At 49.7% G+C, this 17,078-nt stretch overlaps 1 long non-coding RNA gene across 2 annotated transcripts in view; it reads left to right on the top strand.

The window, feature by feature from the left end:
- Positions 1 to 17,078, top strand: part of LOC146080139 (uncharacterized) — a 130,679-nt gene that overhangs the window by 17,788 nt on the left and 95,813 nt on the right. The window lies entirely within an intron of this gene.

Below are 17,078 nucleotides of genomic sequence, written 5' to 3'. Positions count from 1 at the left end.
AGCAGGACAGGATAGCTGGATAGCTTGAGACTGTATGTATCAGCAGGGCAGGATAGCTGGACAGCTTGAGACTGTATGTATCAGCAGGGAAGGATAGCTGGATAGCTTGAGGCTGTATGCATCAGCAGGATAGGATAGCTGGATAGCTTGAGACTGTATGTATCAGCAGGACAGGATAGCTGGATAGCTTGAGACTGTATGTATCAGCAGGGCAGGATAGCTGGATAGCTTGAGGCTGTATGCATCAGCAGGACAGGATAGCTGGATAGCTTGAGACTGTATGCATCAGCAGGACAGGATAGTTGGATAGCTTGAGGCTGTATGCATCAGCAGGGCAGGATAGCTGGAGCTGTGTGCATCAGCAGGACAGGATAGCTGGATAGCTTGAGACTGTATGCATCAGCAGGGCTGGATAGCTGGAGCTGTGTGCATCAGCAGGACAGGATAGTTGGATAGCTTGAGGCTGTATGCCGTCACATGACATCAGTGCCCGCCCAGGGAAAAATTATTCGATGTTTGGCAACCATCAAATGATTTTTTCCCCTGTACGCTTGCATGCAAATGGAGGTGAGCGTACACAGCCATTCGCATGCCACCGCATATATTAGCTGGGCGGCAGAGGGGCGTGTGGCATTCGTTTGCTAAGCAGTGAGAGGCCGATACTTACCGAATGATGCTGAATCAGGCCCCATTTGCACTGCAGGTGGGGCAGATGTAACGTGCAGAGAGAGATAGATTTGGGTGAGGTGTGTTCAAACTGGAATCTAAATTGCAGTGTAAGAATATAGCAGCCAGTATTTACCCTGCACAGAAACACTAGAAGATATTGTCATCAATATCGTTCAGAAAGGGGCTTCTGTAGCTGGTGCACAGCTGTAGTCATTACTAACATTTCCCAGACTAGCTGCCACCTTACCTCACAGCATGATTCCTGGTTCCGTCCCCTGGCTACGGCGGTGCGTGTGACGGTCAGCAGGTTGCAGGTGTTAATTGATGATGGGGTGGGGGGGAAGTGCGGATCGGAGACGCAGAGGTGTCTTTCAGAGAATGCAAGATGAGTGCAGCTCTTCTCTTTAAGGTATCTCTCTCTCTCTCGCTCTCTCTCTCTCTCTCTCTCTCTATATATATAGCATCTGGTGCGCAGCGGCACTCGAATAAAAGACACAGACTGCAGGGGTATTCCCAACGTTTCAAGACCTTTCGGTCCCTTTATCAAGGTGCAGAAGATAAAGGGACCCTGATAAAGGGACCGAAAGGTCTTGAAACGTTGGGAATACCCCTGCAGTCTGTGTCTTTTATTCGAGTGCCGCTGCGCACCAGATGCTGTTTAAATATCCTTGGATATCCCTGTCGGCGGGCACCGGTTTGTTTGCTACATAAGATTTGTTCAGTGAAGTGCCGCATCTATCAAACTTATATATATATATATATATATATATATATATATATATATAAAATATAATATAGTGTACATATACGCTGTATTTTGCATGCTGCCATACATGTATGCTGTATTTTGCCAGCACTTTATTTAAATTTCAGGGTTTCAGACCAGCCCATTATTTATAATGTACAGTCACTGAAGTGTCCCAGATGATTTTAGCCAATAAATTTCATAAAATCGTTCAGTGAGGATGCACAATGTCTGTCATGATCAACCTAAGGGGAATTGTTCACCAATGTCTTTCGTCTTTCATATCTTCTAGTGTGTATGGGCCTTTTTAAAGTAAATTGGGCAGTCAGTTTGTTGGGTCACATTTAAAATAAACTGACTGCCTAAGTGAGTCAGTATTGAAATACTTTGAAATATATTTGATAATGTTGGATGCTCATCCCAATGCGGCCACTTGGGGGCAGTGTGGGCCTGTGGATGTAGCCCAGGTGCTGTCTCCCGCACTATCTTTAGCTGCACACAGCCGATAGTGTAGTCACAGGGAACATACAGAAACACTAGGTTCCCAATGTCATTTTCTTTAGCTTCTGTAAAGGTGCCCACACACTAGAACAATTTTTTGGACAATAAATCGTTCGATATCGGTCTGATGTGCGCTCCCGCGGATCTTTTGCTAAATCTTCTGATCTTGCATGCTGCATGAAAGATCAGAAGAGTTAACAAAAGATCATAGGAACGCACATGGGATCATAAGAGAAATCTTTGCCTGTGCGCTTGCCTGAAATCTTTTGTCCAGGACGGACAAAAAGATTTCAAGGCTAATTTATGTGCACATCTTAAGATCGCAGATCTTTCTAGTGTGTGGGCACCTTTAGACCCAATTTGTGAGATGGCCTGGATCAGCGGTTTGGACTGCGATCGCATCGATGCCACCATCGCTTCACTGACTGCACCTTTACTGCAGATGCTTGTCCTCTGTAGTGATCCAGAACAGAATCGCACTTTGCCTCAGCAGGTATCATTTTATATGCTATATATGAAACATTGACGCATACTTGCCTACCCTCCCGGAATGGCCGGGAGGGTCCAGCAAATCCCGCATTTCCCTACAGCCCCGGCTCCCCCTCTCCCCGCGGTCTAAAAACTATGACTTTCGCGGGTCCGCGGGGAGGGGGCGGGGCTAAATGACACAATTCGCTGCATTTTTAGCCCCTCCCCCCCACCCACGGACCCGCAAATTGAGGCTTGAGTCTGTCATGGGGGCGGGGCTTGATGACATCACCCGTGCCCCGCCCCCAAAATGAAGCCTCTACCCGCCCCCTTTCACTCCTCTCCGGTCTTCTCCCGGAAAGGAGTATGCCAAAGTCGGCAAGTATGCATTAACGGCTAATGGTTTTGGCACCCTGATAGCTTAGAACAGGCATGTGCAAACTATGGCCCTACAGCTGTTTTGAAACTACAAGTCCCATCATGCCTTGCCACAGTTTTGCAATTAGGGAATGCTAAAACTTTGGCTCCTCCCTGCCCCACGGAAAGGTAGGCAAGCCTCCCGGAATTATGCCCATCCTCTGTGACCCTCCCCCCACAGCTGGGGGTCCGTGGGACCAAACCACGCATAGCGTGTCATTGTAGCCCCACCCCCTGCTGTGCAATGCCTGAAATACCACAATTGCACGGTGGGGGCGTGGCTACAAGGACACGATCATGCTGGCCATGCCCCCAAACACGTCATACCTTTTTAGCACCGCCCCTGTCCTGCCCCTTTCTTACCCCGTCAGCTGCCCTGGCCTCAAAAGAAATGGCTTCCCTCTCATGGAGAGGGCAGCCCAACGGTAGGCAACCCTGGACTGTACGCAATCACGGAGAACATCAAAGCTAAGGTTTGGTCTAAGAGTCGCAGACTGTCCACCGCAGTAGTGACGTCATGTATGATCACGCAGCTATCAGAGGATAAACACCCCCAAATGCCCATTACCCCTCTGTGTCTTCATAATCACTGCCCTTAAACTCCTGTTAATCACTCTGTGACCAAGTGCGCGCGGGGCTGGAAGCGGAACCTTGGCACATGCGCCCAGCGATTGCAGCACATGGGTTGCTAATAACTGATTGGTTGCATAGGCATCAGCCGTTGTGTACAAACATGGGTTAGGGCCTGTGTGTACCGTCATCACATAGCAGTAACGTTATCGGTGGGTAGAGACAGGGAGGGCTGCCTGTGCTAATCTCATCAGCCCGCCGCCTTATAATATCAGAATCAGGGCACAGCAAGGTCACGGCACAAAGATATCAGTTCCAGCACGGAGTCGGCTGCAGAACAACCAATCCGTGCAGAGGTCTGAGCTACGTCCCTCTATGAGCGTGTGGCACTGCAGGACGGGATGGAAGTTTGGGAGCTAGGATGACCCGGCATCAACTTCACCCCAACTCTCCTTGATGGCCGGGACCGGAATGAAGAGGAAGGAGCAGATGGGCCGGCATGTCTTGATGGCCTTCGTGCAGCACATTAAGTGATGTCGAGGGACACTGGGTCGCTCAGCCTATTGTGATTGTGGTTACGTGAGGCCAAGCAGAATCATGCTGTAACCTGAGCTGACTCCGCTGCCAACACTTCCCCAGCTCCACCGAGGCTGCCACCGTGCGTAATGTGAACAGAAATCTCCTCCAGCCATGGTCACTGTGCGGATAATCATCTGTAGCAATGTGGCCTCTCAGAGCAAGTCACCAGCACACAGAGACTGTTACCCCAAATCTCTAACAGAGGAGGGGAAGAGTGCTCGTATTTCCTACATATCACCCCATATAAAAGGCAGATAGCCTGATGCATCTCTCTGTGTATGCCACTGATTCTATCGCATGCAGAACAGTCGCCTCTATAGAGGCAGCTGCAGAACGCTATCTGTAAGTAGTGGGATGAGGGTGGTGTAGGATATAGGAGGTCACAGCAGTAGGGGTGATTACGGGAGGTCTGGATGAGAGAGCAATCACTGCAGGAGACCAGAGAGCACTCAATGCAGGAGACCAGACAACACTCAGTGCAGGAGACCAGACAGCACTCAGTGCAGGAGACCAGGAAGCACTTGGTGTAGGAGACCAGACAGCACTCAGTGCAGGAGACCAGACAACACTCAGTGCAGGAGACCAGAGAGCACTCAGTGCAGGAGACCAGACAGCACTCAGTGCAGGAGACCAGACAGCACTCAGTGCAGGAGACCAGACAGCACTCAGTGCAGGAGACCAGGGAGCACTCACTGCAGGAGACCAGAGAGCACTCAGTGCAGGAGACCAGACAGCACTCAGTGCAGGAGACCAGACAGCACTCAGTGCAGGAGACCAGACAGCACTCAGTGCAGGAGACCAGACAACACTCAGTGCAGGAGACCAGAGAGCACTCAATGCAGGAGACCAGGGAGGACTCAGTGCAGGAGACAAGGGAGCACTCAGTGCAGGAGACCAGAGAGCACTCAGTGCAGGAGACCAGACAGCACTCAGCGCAGGAGACCAGACAGCACTCAGTGCAGGAGACCAGAGAGAAGCACTCAGTGCAGGAGACCAGAGAACAATCGGTGCAGGAGACCAGGGAGGACTCAGTGCAGGAGACCAGAGAGCACTCAGTGCAGGAGACCAGAGAGCACTCAGTGCAGGAGACCAGAGAGCACTCAGTGCAGGAGACCAGAGAGCACTCAGTGCAGGAGACCAGAGAGCACTCAGCGCAGGAGACCAGACAGCACTCAGTGCAGGAGACCAGAGAGAAGCACAGAGGGCAGGAGACCAGAGAACAATCTGTGCAGGAGACCAGAGAGCACTCAGTATAGGAGACCAGAGAGCCCTCAGTGCAGGAGACCAGAGGGCACTCAGTGTGGGAGACCAGAGGGCACTCAGTGTGGGAGACCAGAGAGCACTCAGTGCGGGAGACCAGAGAGCACTCAGTGCGGGAGACCAGAGAGCACTCAGTGCGGGAGACCAGAGAGCCCTCAGTGCAGGAGACCAGAGAGCACTCAGTGCAGGAGACCAGAGAGCACTCAGTGCAGGAGACCAGACAGCACTCAGCGCAGGAGACCAGACAGCACTCAGTGCAGGAGACCAGAGAGAAGCACTCAGTGCAGGAGACCAGAGAACAATCGGTGCAGGAGACCAGGGAGGACTCAGTGCAGGAGACCAGAGAGCACTCAGTGCAGGAGACCAGAGAGCACTCAGTGCAGGAGACCAGACAGCACTCAGCGCAGGAGACCAGACAGCACTCAGTGCAGGAGACCAGAGAGAAGCACTCAGTGCAGGAGACCAGAGAACAATCGGTGCAGGAGACCAGGGAGGACTCAGTGCAGGAGACCAGAGAGCACTCAGTGCAGGAGACCAGAGAGCACTCAGTGCAGGAGACCAGAGAGCACTCAGCGCAGGAGACCAGACAGCACTTAGCGCAGGAGACCAGACAGCACTCAGTGCAGGAGACCAGAGAGAAGCACAGAGGGCAGGAGACCAGAGAACAATCTGTGCAGGAGACCAGAGAGCACTCAGTATAGGAGACCAGAGAGCCCTCAGTGCAGGAGACCAGACAGTACTCAGATAGCACTCAGTGCAGGAGACCAGAGAGCCCTCAGTGCAGGAGACCAGAGGGCACTCAGTGTGGGAGACCAGAGGGCACTCAGTGTGGGAGACCAGAGAGCACTCAGTGCGGGAGACCAGAGAGCACTCAGTGCGGGAGACCAGAGAGCCCTCAGTGCAGGAGACCAGAGAGCACTCAGTGCAGGAGACCAGAGAGCACTCAGTGCAGGAGACCAGACAGCACTCAGCGCAGGAGACCAGACAGCACTCAGTGCAGGAGACCAGAGAGAAGCACTCAGTGCAGGAGACCAGAGAACAATCGGTGCAGGAGACCAGGGAGGACTCAGTGCAGGAGACCAAGGAGCACTCAGTGCAGGAGACCAGAGAGCACTCAGTGCAGGAGACCAGACAGCACTCAGCGCAGGAGACCAGACAGCACTCAGTGCAGGAGACCAGAGAGAAGCACTCAGTGCAGGAGACCAGAGAACAATCGGTGCAGGAGACCAGGGAGGACTCAGTGCAGGAGACCAGAGAGCACTCAGTGCAGGAGACCAGAGAGCACTCAGTGCAGGAGACCAGAGAGCACTCAGCGCAGGAGACCAGAGAGCACTCAGCGCAGGAGACCAGACAGCACTCAGTGCAGGAGACCAGAGAGAAGCACTCAGTGCAGGAGACCAAAGAACAATCTGTGCAGGAGACCAGAGAGCACTCTGTATAGGAGACCAGAGAGCACTCAGACAGCACTCAGTGCAGGAGACCAGAGAGCCCTCAGTGCAGGAGACCAGAGGGCACTCAGTGTGGGTGACCAGAGAGCACTCAGTGCAGGAGACCAGAGAGCACTCAGTGCGGGAGACCATAGAGCCCTCAGTGTGGGTTGGCAACCAACAAATGATTTCTCCAGCGCTCGCAGATCTGAGATACCTCTGTGGTGTCTCTGATCTGTAGGCGCCCTGTGTGGGAAGTGGGCAGGCAACCCAACCCCCGCACCATCGGGGAATATCCAAGGGAAGGCCCAGCATTTTCATGGGAATGCCCATGAAATGCTGGGTATTCCCATGGGCAAATCCCTCGGCCTGCCGCCCCATGCGCCCCATTTGTCTCACCAGAGCAATGAATGCCTGATGTCAGGCAGAACCTCGCAGCTTCATAAGCTGCCAGGTAAAGTCAGTGTAAAAATGGTTCAGGGATTTGTACACAGGAACAATCTATTGATTGCGCAGTTTACGTGGAATCAGGGGGTTTCCGTGCACAATCGTGGTTTCTAGGCACAGAAAATGCTATCTAATTGAATAGCCTTTCCCCGTGCTGCATAGATTTTACCAGCAAATAGCCACTAATTGAATACCTCCCTCAGTGTTTGAAACTAATCCACCCATTGCTGGAGACCAGAGCATTCAGGGCCTAATTCATGTCTAGAAGGAACTAAAATACAAATTAACGCCGGAGGCACCTAAAGGTGAAAGAAAAATCATTAGTTACCCAGAGTGCTGCGCGTGAGATCACCATTGCAATGATCGGTTGCGATTTATGATGTTTTTGGACACTGATCAGCAGGGGCGGATTGGCTCACCGAGAAACCGGGCCATTTCTCTGTGGGCCGGCCCAAAACTCTTTAAAAAATGGCACTTTGCCCAAATCCAAAATGGCTGCGGGAGGCTGCAGCACCTCCCAGGGCCTTCAAGCTGCAGCTCAGCACCTCGCTGTAAGAAGCACCAGCAGGTGAGCCGCCGCCCCCCCGCACGCATTGCATAACACCACCCCCGCGCGCATTACATAACGCCGCACCCCACCATTACATACCACCTACACCCACCGCACCCCGCGCTTTACATATGGCCACACCCCGCCCCCGGGCCCAAATCCAGTCCCAATCCGCCCCTGCTGGTCAGCCTGCATAAGCTGAAGCATACTCCTGCCAATCATATGGATCCTGACACCAAGGTCCAATAAGTCTGCATGAAACAATGTAGAGCCTACAAAATAATGGCAAAACACCCTGTTTTTAACAATGGTGCCAAGTAGTGCCACACCCACTATGCCACCCAAAACGAGAGGGGGCTGCGAGCGACATCTAAGAACCAGTTATGTATATACTGTACACAGGATGGGTTTTGTGTCTGTGCGGATCCCCCAGCATGGTATTTGTGGATACAGATGGAGCCACCTTTGTTAACCCTGCAGGCACGCCATGTCCTTCCATCTTGGTGTGCCGCTCGCAGAGAATGGGACGCGCCTGCGTGTGAGACGCTCAACCGTCCCATTTGCAGCAATTGCATGTTTTATGCTCAAGCGTCCCTGTCTCGGCGAATGGCGCGCATTGGCTTGAAGGTTGTTCTAGTGTGTACAGGAGCATCGATATGTTGCTGATGTGGAACCATGCAAAATCTTGTTCTGCTCAGTGAGGTTGGTTCTGAGCTCAAGGGAAATTGTCAGTAAAGTTGGAATGACTGGCGGACGTTAACCCCAGCACTTCCATAGACGGGCTTAGAACAATCCTTTATATGCAATAGGATCACCAGGGGGGTAACGCAAAGGTCACACAGAAAACCACTGCCTAGTTATATAAGCAGACAGATTAATTACTTAAGGAATACATAGATTCAGGCTGTCCTTGCATTACCAGCATATGGTGCCATCTGCAGAGACAGGATATACTGCACTCCATAATATAATGTTTCCGTACAGCTCTGGAAAGGATTAGATTAAAGGCAAATGCAATAAAGAAATAATTCCCTGTGGCAGGCAGTGGCTCACAGCCCGCTGCGCAGTGCAGGACCTAGCTACGGCAAGGTAATGCTCTGCAGTACACACTGTACTGCAGGCCTGGCCAACCTGTGGCTCTCCAGATGTTGTCAAACTACAAATCCCATCATACCTTGCCACAGTTTGGCTATAGGGGAGTGTTAAAACTGCGGCAAGGCATGCTGGGATTTGTAGTTTCACAACATCTGGAGAGCCACAGGTTGGCCTGTCCTGCTGTACTGTATAGGGAGGCATACAAATGTTACTCACACCACAGCCTTTATCAATCAGTGTGCCAGCTGGCTGCCTCTGCCAGGGTTTAAAATTGCCATGTAACATGATCTCAGGTGTAGATTTACCATGCACGATCCTAGAGGTAGACATTCCATGCACAATCACAGAGGTAGACACTCCATGCACGATCCCAGATGTAGACTCACCATGCACGATCCCAGAGGTAGACATTCCATGCACAATCCCAGAGGTAGACACTCCATGCACGATCCCAGAGGTAGACACTCCATGCACGATCCCAGAGGTAGACACTCCATGCACAATCCCAGATAGACTCACCATGCACAATCCCAGAGGTAGACACTCCATGCATGATCCCAGATGTAGACTCACCATGCACGATCCCAGAGGTAGACACTCCATGCACGATCCCAGATGTAGACTCACCATGCACGATCCCAGAGGTAGACATTCCATGCACAATCCCAGAGGTAGACACTCCATGCACGATCCCAGAGGTAGACACTCCATGCACGATCCCAGAGGTAGACACTCCATGCACAATCCCAGATAGACTCACCATGCACAATCCCAGAGGTAGACATTCCATGCACAATCCCAGAGGTAGACACTCCATGCACAATCCCAGAGGTAGACACTCCATGCACGATCCCAGAGGTAGACACTCTATGCACGATCCCAGAGGTAGACACTCCATGCACAATCCCAGATAGACTCACCATGCACAATCCCAGAGGTAGACACTCCATGCATGATCCCAGAGGTAGACACCATGCACGATCCCAGAGGTAGACACTCCATGCACGATCCCAGATGTAGACACTCCATGCACGATCGCAGATGTAGACTCAGCATGTACAATCCCAGATGTAGACTTACCATGCAAGAACCCAGATGTAGACTCACCATGCACAATTCCAAATATAGACTCATCATACATGATTCCCAGATACAGACTCGCCATGCAAGATTCCATATGTAGACTCTCCATGCAAGATCCCAGTTGTAGACTCTCCATTCCCAATCCCAGATGCAGATTCACCATGCACGTTCCCTGATGTAGACTCACCATGCACGATCTCATATGCACACTCACCATGCATGATCCCAGATGCAGACTCATCATGCACAATCCCAGATGTAGACTCTCCATGCTGAACCCAGATGCAGACTCCCCATGCACAATCCCAGATGTAGACTCTCCATGCAAGATCCCAGATGTAGACTCTCCATGCAAGATCCCAGATGTAGACTCACCATGCATGATCTCAGACGCAGACTTAGCATGCACAATCCCAGATGTAGACTCAACATTAGGGCCGGACAGGCCATCAGGCACTTTTGGCAGATGCCAGAGGGGCCGATGGCCAGGTGGGCCGATTTCTTGCTGCAAGGTGGAGGCTCCGCCTCCCAATTGGTGCACAGAGAGAGCTGCTGGACTCACGGCGGGTCCTGCAACTGTCTCTGCGCCGCTGGAGTCCAGGAGAGAGGGAGGCATCACATGCTGCTGCTCCCCTCTCTTCTGCAAGCCGAGAGAGGCAGCGCACGCATTCGTGGCACATGCCTATGCGTGCCTCACGTGTGCACATGCGCGTCAAAGATTGTGAGCATGCACATGCTAGGGCCGATTTGGCGGCCCAGTCCGTCGCTGCTCACCATGCATGACCCCAAATACAAACTCACCATGTACTACCCAGATGTAGATTTACCATGCAAGATCCCAGATGTAGACTCACCATGCACAATTGCAGATTTAGACTCACCATGCACAATGCCAGATGTAGACTCGCCTTGCACGATCCCATATGCAGACTCGCCATGCATTATTCCAGATGTAGACTCATTATGCATGATTCCAGATGCAGACTCAGCACGCATGTTCCCAAATAAAGACTCACCATGCACGATTACAGATGCACTCACCATGCACAATGCCAGATGTAGACTCACCATGTAGGATCCCAGATGTAGGCTCACCCTGTACGATCCCAGATGAAGACTCACCTTGTAGGATCCCAGATGTAGACTCACCATGCATTATCCCATATGTAAACTGAGTATGCATGATCCCAGATATAGATTCACCATGCATGATCCTAGACATACCATGCTGGATCCCAGATGTAGACTCGCCCTGTATGATCCCAGATGTAGGCTCGCAATGCACGATCGCAGATGCAGACTCACCATGCCCAATCTCAGATGCAAACTCAATATGCACGATCCCAGATGCAGACTCACCATGCATGATCACAGATGCACACTCGCCATGCATGATCCCAGATGCAGACTCACCATGAACGATCCCAGAAGCAAACTCACCATGCACGATGCCAGATGTAGACACAATCCCAGATGCAGACTCGCCATTCCCGATCCCAGATGCAGACTCACCATGCACAAGGCCAGAGGCAGACTTAGCTTTCAGGATCCCAGATGCAGACTCGCCATTCCCGATCCCAGATGCAGACTCACCATGCACAAGGCCAGAGGCAGACTTAGCTTTCAGGATCCCAGATGTAGACTTGCCATGCATGATCGCCATGCATTATCCCAGCTCACCATGCTTGATCCCAGATGCAGACTCACCATGCATGATCACAGATACACACTCGCCATGCATGATCCCAGATGCAGACTCACCATGAACGATCCCAGAAGCAAACTCACCATGCACGATGCCAGATGTAGACACAATCCCAGATGCAGACTCGCCATTCCCGATCCCAGATGCAGACTCACCATGCACAAGGCCAGAGGCAGACTTAGCTTTCAGGATCCCAGATGCAGACTCGCCATTCCCGATCCCAGATGCAGACTCACCATGCACAAGGCCAGAGGCAGACTTAGCTTTCAGGATCCCAGATGTAGACTTGCCATGCATGATCGCCATGCATTATCCCAGCTCACCATGCTTGATCCCAGATGAAGACTCACCATGCATGATATTTTCAATGGGAAAGGGGTGGGAAAAGGGGATCTGGGAGGGGATAGAACCTGAGCACAAGTGACACTGGAAAGTTATGGATAAGGTTTTATTTCTGAATCCAGTTAAGAAAGTGGTTACCACAGTAATTTAGGTCCAACAACCAGCTAATTGATAAATGGTGACGTGGCGGTGCTCCCCTGAGAGTAAGAGTAATATATCGAAAATAGAGAAGAAAAAGTACTCTCTTTTGTGTGGGCGCACTCTCTAAATTGTCAAAATATTTGTCAAATAAATTTTCAATAAAATTAAACTTTTAATAATTATATTAAAATTGTATTAGACACACAGACAGACAACATCAAACATTGAAGATAAACAGTTGAGTCATTTTATAGAATACATTTGTATTCAACTGTTTGTATAGACCACAAGGGTTATCTGATAGGAGACAACAAAGATCAGGTAATTACGGCTGTATTTTAATATCAGCCTGAGTCTGAGTCAAAATTTGTTGTGCCTATCTTTGTGGTAAGGAAGTTGGATAGCGAAATATAATTCACAGATTATAGAACCAGGGAGAAATTGTTCTACTCTGGTGCAGTCCGGATATTTTCAAATATGACATAAGCAGTATTTGCTAAATTAATATGTTATATACATTTGTAATTTTGTAGTTGCTGCTTATAGTGACAGTTAAGTGATACAGAACCAAGGCTTGGTATTTAATTGCGAAGGTAACCGCTAGGGAAAGGGTGTCAGATATAGCTATGCACAAAGGATTAGTGACACTCACAGTTGTAAAGATTGCGGAAGCTGCTGCTGACTCTCTCAAAGAGGTTGAGAGAGTCAGCAGCAGCTTCCGCAAATGACTCAACTGTTTATATTCAATGTTTGATGTTGTCTGTCTGTATATCTAATACAATTTTAATAGAATTATTAAAAGTTAAATTTTATTAAAAATCACCATGCATGATCCCAGATGCAGATTCACCATGCACGATGTCAGGTGTAGGCTCAACATGCACAATCCCAGCTGCAGACTCGCCATGCACAATCCCAGATGCAGACCCACCATGCACAATGCCAGATGCAGACTCACCATGCACAATCCCAGATGTAGACTCACCATGCACAATCCCAGATGTAGACTCACCACGCCCCCCAGATGTAAATTTACCATGCACAATCCCAGATGCAGACTCACCATGCACAATCCCAGATGCAGATTCACCATGCATGATGTCAGGTGCAGACTCACCATGCACAATACCAGCTGCAGACTCGCCATGTATGATCCCAGATGCAGACTTGCCATGCACAATGCCAGATGCAGACTTAGTATGCACAATCCCAGATGTAGACTCACCATGCACGATCACAGATACAGACTCACCATGCATGACCTTAGATGCAGACTCACCATGCAAAACCTTAGATGCAGACTCACCATGCACGATCCCAGATGTAGACTCACCATGCAATATCAAGATGCGGACTCACCATGCACGATACCAGAGGCAGACTCACCATGCACAAATCCCAGATGCAAATTCACCATGCACGATAACAAATGTAGATTCACCATGCACTTTAAAAGCCACACCGTGTATGTTAGACCAGGTCACCATGTATATTAGACCAGGTCACCGTGTATGTTAGACATTGTCACCGTGTATGTTAGACATTGTCACCGTGTATGTTAGACGAGGTCACGTGTATGTTAGACGAGGTCACTGTGTATGTTAGACGAGGTTACATGTATGTTAGATGAGGTCACCGTGTATGTTAGACAAGGTCACCGTGTATGTTAGACAAGGTCACCGTGTACGTTAGACGAGGTCACCATGTACGTTAGACGAGGTCACAGTGTATGTTAGACGAGGTCACCGTGTATGTTAGACGCGGTCACCGTGTATGTTAGATGTGGTCACCGTGTATGTTAGACGTGGTCACCGTGTATGTTAGATGTGGTCACGTGTATGTTAGATGAGGTCACCGTGTATGTTAGACGCGGTCACCATGTATGTTAGACAAGTTCACTGTGTATGTTAGACGAGGTCACCGTGTATGTTAGACGCGGTCACCGTGTATGATAGACGAGGTCACGTGTATGTTAGACGAGGTCACCATGTATGTTAGACGTGGTCACCGTGTATGTTCGACGAGGTCACGTGTATGTTCGACGAGGTCACGTGTATGTTAGATGAGGTCACCGTGTATGTTAGACGAGGTCACCGTGTATGTTAGATGAGGTCACCGTGTATGTTAGACGAGGTCACAGTGTATGTTAGACGAGGTCACCGTGTATGTTAGACGCGGTCACCGTGTATGTTAGATGTGGTCACCGTGTATGTTAGACGTGGTCACCGTGTATGTTAGATGTGGTCACGTGTATGTTAGATGAGGTCACCGTGTATGTTAGACGCGGTCACCATGTATGTTAGACAAGTTCACTGTGTATGTTAGACGAGGTCACCGTGTATGTTAGACGCGGTCACCGTGTATGATAGACGAGGTCACGTGTATGTTAGACGAGGTCACCATGTATGTTAGACAAGTTCACTGTGTATGTTAGACGAGGTCACCGTGTATGTTAGACGCGGTCACCGTGTATGATAGACGAGGTCACGTGTATGTTAGACGAGGTCACCATGTTCGACGAGGTCACGTGTATGTTAGATGAGGTCACCGTGTATGTTAGACGAGGTCACCGTGTATGTTAGACGAGGTCACCGTGTATGTTAGACGAGGTCACCGTGTATGTTAGATGAGGTCACCGTGTATGTTAGACGAGATCACAGTGTATGTTAGATGAGGTCACCATGTACTTTAGATGAGGTCACCGTGTACTTTAGATGAGGTCACCGTGTATGTTAGACGAGGTCACCGTGTATGTTAGATGAGGTCACCGTGTATGTTAGAAGAGATCACAGTGTATGTTAGATGAGGTCACCATGTACTTTAGATGAGGTCACCGTGTACGTTAGATGAGGTCACGTGTATGTTAGATGAGGTCACCGTGTATGTTAGACGAGGTCACCGTGTATGTTAGACGAGGTCACCGTGTATGTTAGATGAGGTCACCGTGTATGTTAGACGAGATCACAGTGTATGTTAGATGAGGTCACCGTGTACGTTAGATGAGGTCACCGTGTACGTTAGATGAGGTCACCGTGTATGGGTGCATGGACAATTTTGTTTCAGTGCAAACAACATAGCTTTTTTGGGGGGATGGCGGACGTATGAAGTCTTAAGGGGCATACACACATAGGCCCTTATTCTGATTGACGCGGACTTTACCGCATACTTTCGGATCGCGTGTTTACGGCGTCTGCGCATGCGTGGAGAACGCAACGCGCATGTGCCACGCCTTGACTCGGTACCAGTTCGGCCAGATCCCGTCCAGAACTGTTCACCGCTATCATTCGGGAAATAGGGGCGTATTATGGGCGTCATGCGGAATGACACATGGGCGTAGTTTCAAAGTGGGCAAAACGGGGAGGAAACATGGGCGGACACGGGGGAGTACACTTATGTTGGGGGGCGTACATTCGGAAACCACTCCGAATGCACGCGATCAAAAAGGGCAGAAATGTGCGGTGTCCACAAGTGTACTATTGCTTTGCGGACACCACTCGTTCATGCGCTAGGCGAACGTACGCCTAATGACTACAACCATTAACACCTGAACCCAATAGAATCTACTCCTTTACTCATTACTCACTAATAGGACGCTTGTCAGTGCTTTAATACAAACCATTGCACTTACATTGCTGTAAGGGTTAATGTGTGCAATGCATGTGTTAGGCATGCTTGTAAGGATATATTGGAATCTAATTGATTCCAATTCCAAATAAGCAGTTTTTTATGAGGATAGGTAATTGAATAAGTGGGTCATGTGATGTATAGCAGAAGATACTTCATAGTGGGTTGTTTGGCGTAAATACTCCGCTTACGTGCGGTAGCACCGCTTGGCTCCCGTTCGGATGCGGTATTCCCGAGCATACTCTGTAATACTCTGTAATACCGTGCCGAATCGGAGTGTTTCTCCCGCACACGCATGCTTTGTATGTCGTCCGTAAACACGCCCTGTTCTTAAAGAGTGAGTCCGTCCGAATGCGGAGGACACGTGGGCGTTTCTACGGACGATGGCCGCACGCGGCAAAACACCGTGGCGTGCGGACCGCACCGTAAGAATGCGGGAATATCCGCACCGATCAGAATAAGGGCCATAGAGATGTGTGCTAAGCAACTTTGCTAAGCTATTTAGGATAGGCAATGTCCTGGTGTCCAGATCTCCCATGGGGAGCACATACACATGCATTTGTGCTAAGCAATTTTGCTTAAGCAAAAAAAGGCCGGGTAGTGCTTCAGAATGAGAGATTGCGATCAGTATCTCTCATTCTGTACACACAGAGAGATTTGCAGTCACTTGCTAAGCAATTTGACTAGATTTTGACTGCATGCACTGAATAATTCGGGGTACACACCAGGACGATATGGCCCAAAACGAGTCAATTTAGATACAATCTCGACCGATTGTATGTAAATTGGTCATGTTTTGGGCCATTTCGCTGCCCTTTTGATGTGATCATGAACGCGGGTCGTTAGATCTTTTCTGAGAACGACCATTTTAGTGGGTGCTGGTCGCGATCGGATCGCGATCACATCAGGGTTTTTTTTGTGCGGGTCGGCGGCTCCTTCAGTTCGTGAGTTCCTGTGACGACCCGCTCACAAGCAGGTTCATGCTGGTGTGTACCCAGCATTAGTTAGCAGGAGATAATTAATCACACGGGCATACACACTGAGAGATCTGTGTGTAGAAAATAGCACAAAATCGCTCCGTGTGTAAGCCCCTTTAGAGAGAAATAAAATGGAGAAGTTCAGCAAAGCAGCCAATCAGCTTTCAGCTGTCTTTTAGCATAGTCTTTGAAATGGCAGTTAGAAGCTGATTGTTTGTAAGCGCATTTTCTTCTTCTCCTTACCAAGGCTTGGTATATCTCCCCCTGAGTGCGTTACCGTCTATCCGATATGCTTTGTGAGTTTCTCAGCCGTGCTCCTTTGAGGATTACCCAGTACGGCTGCTTTATACGCTTAGTTAAAGTATTATGTAAAAAAACAGTAGCTATAGAAGAAATATTTGAACCCACTTGACATTTTACACATTTCAATTTGTTAAAATGTATTTGTGAATTCTTGTCACCGATCGACACAAAGTAC

The sequence above is a fragment of the Crinia signifera genome, chromosome 1 (genome assembly GCF_055691185.1).
Source record: "Crinia signifera chromosome 1, ASM5569118v1, whole genome shotgun sequence".
Classification (NCBI taxonomy): domain Eukaryota; kingdom Metazoa; phylum Chordata; class Amphibia; order Anura; family Myobatrachidae; genus Crinia; species Crinia signifera.
The sequence above is the reverse complement of the archived record's forward strand: the minus strand, read 5'-3'. Positions and strand labels throughout refer to the sequence as shown.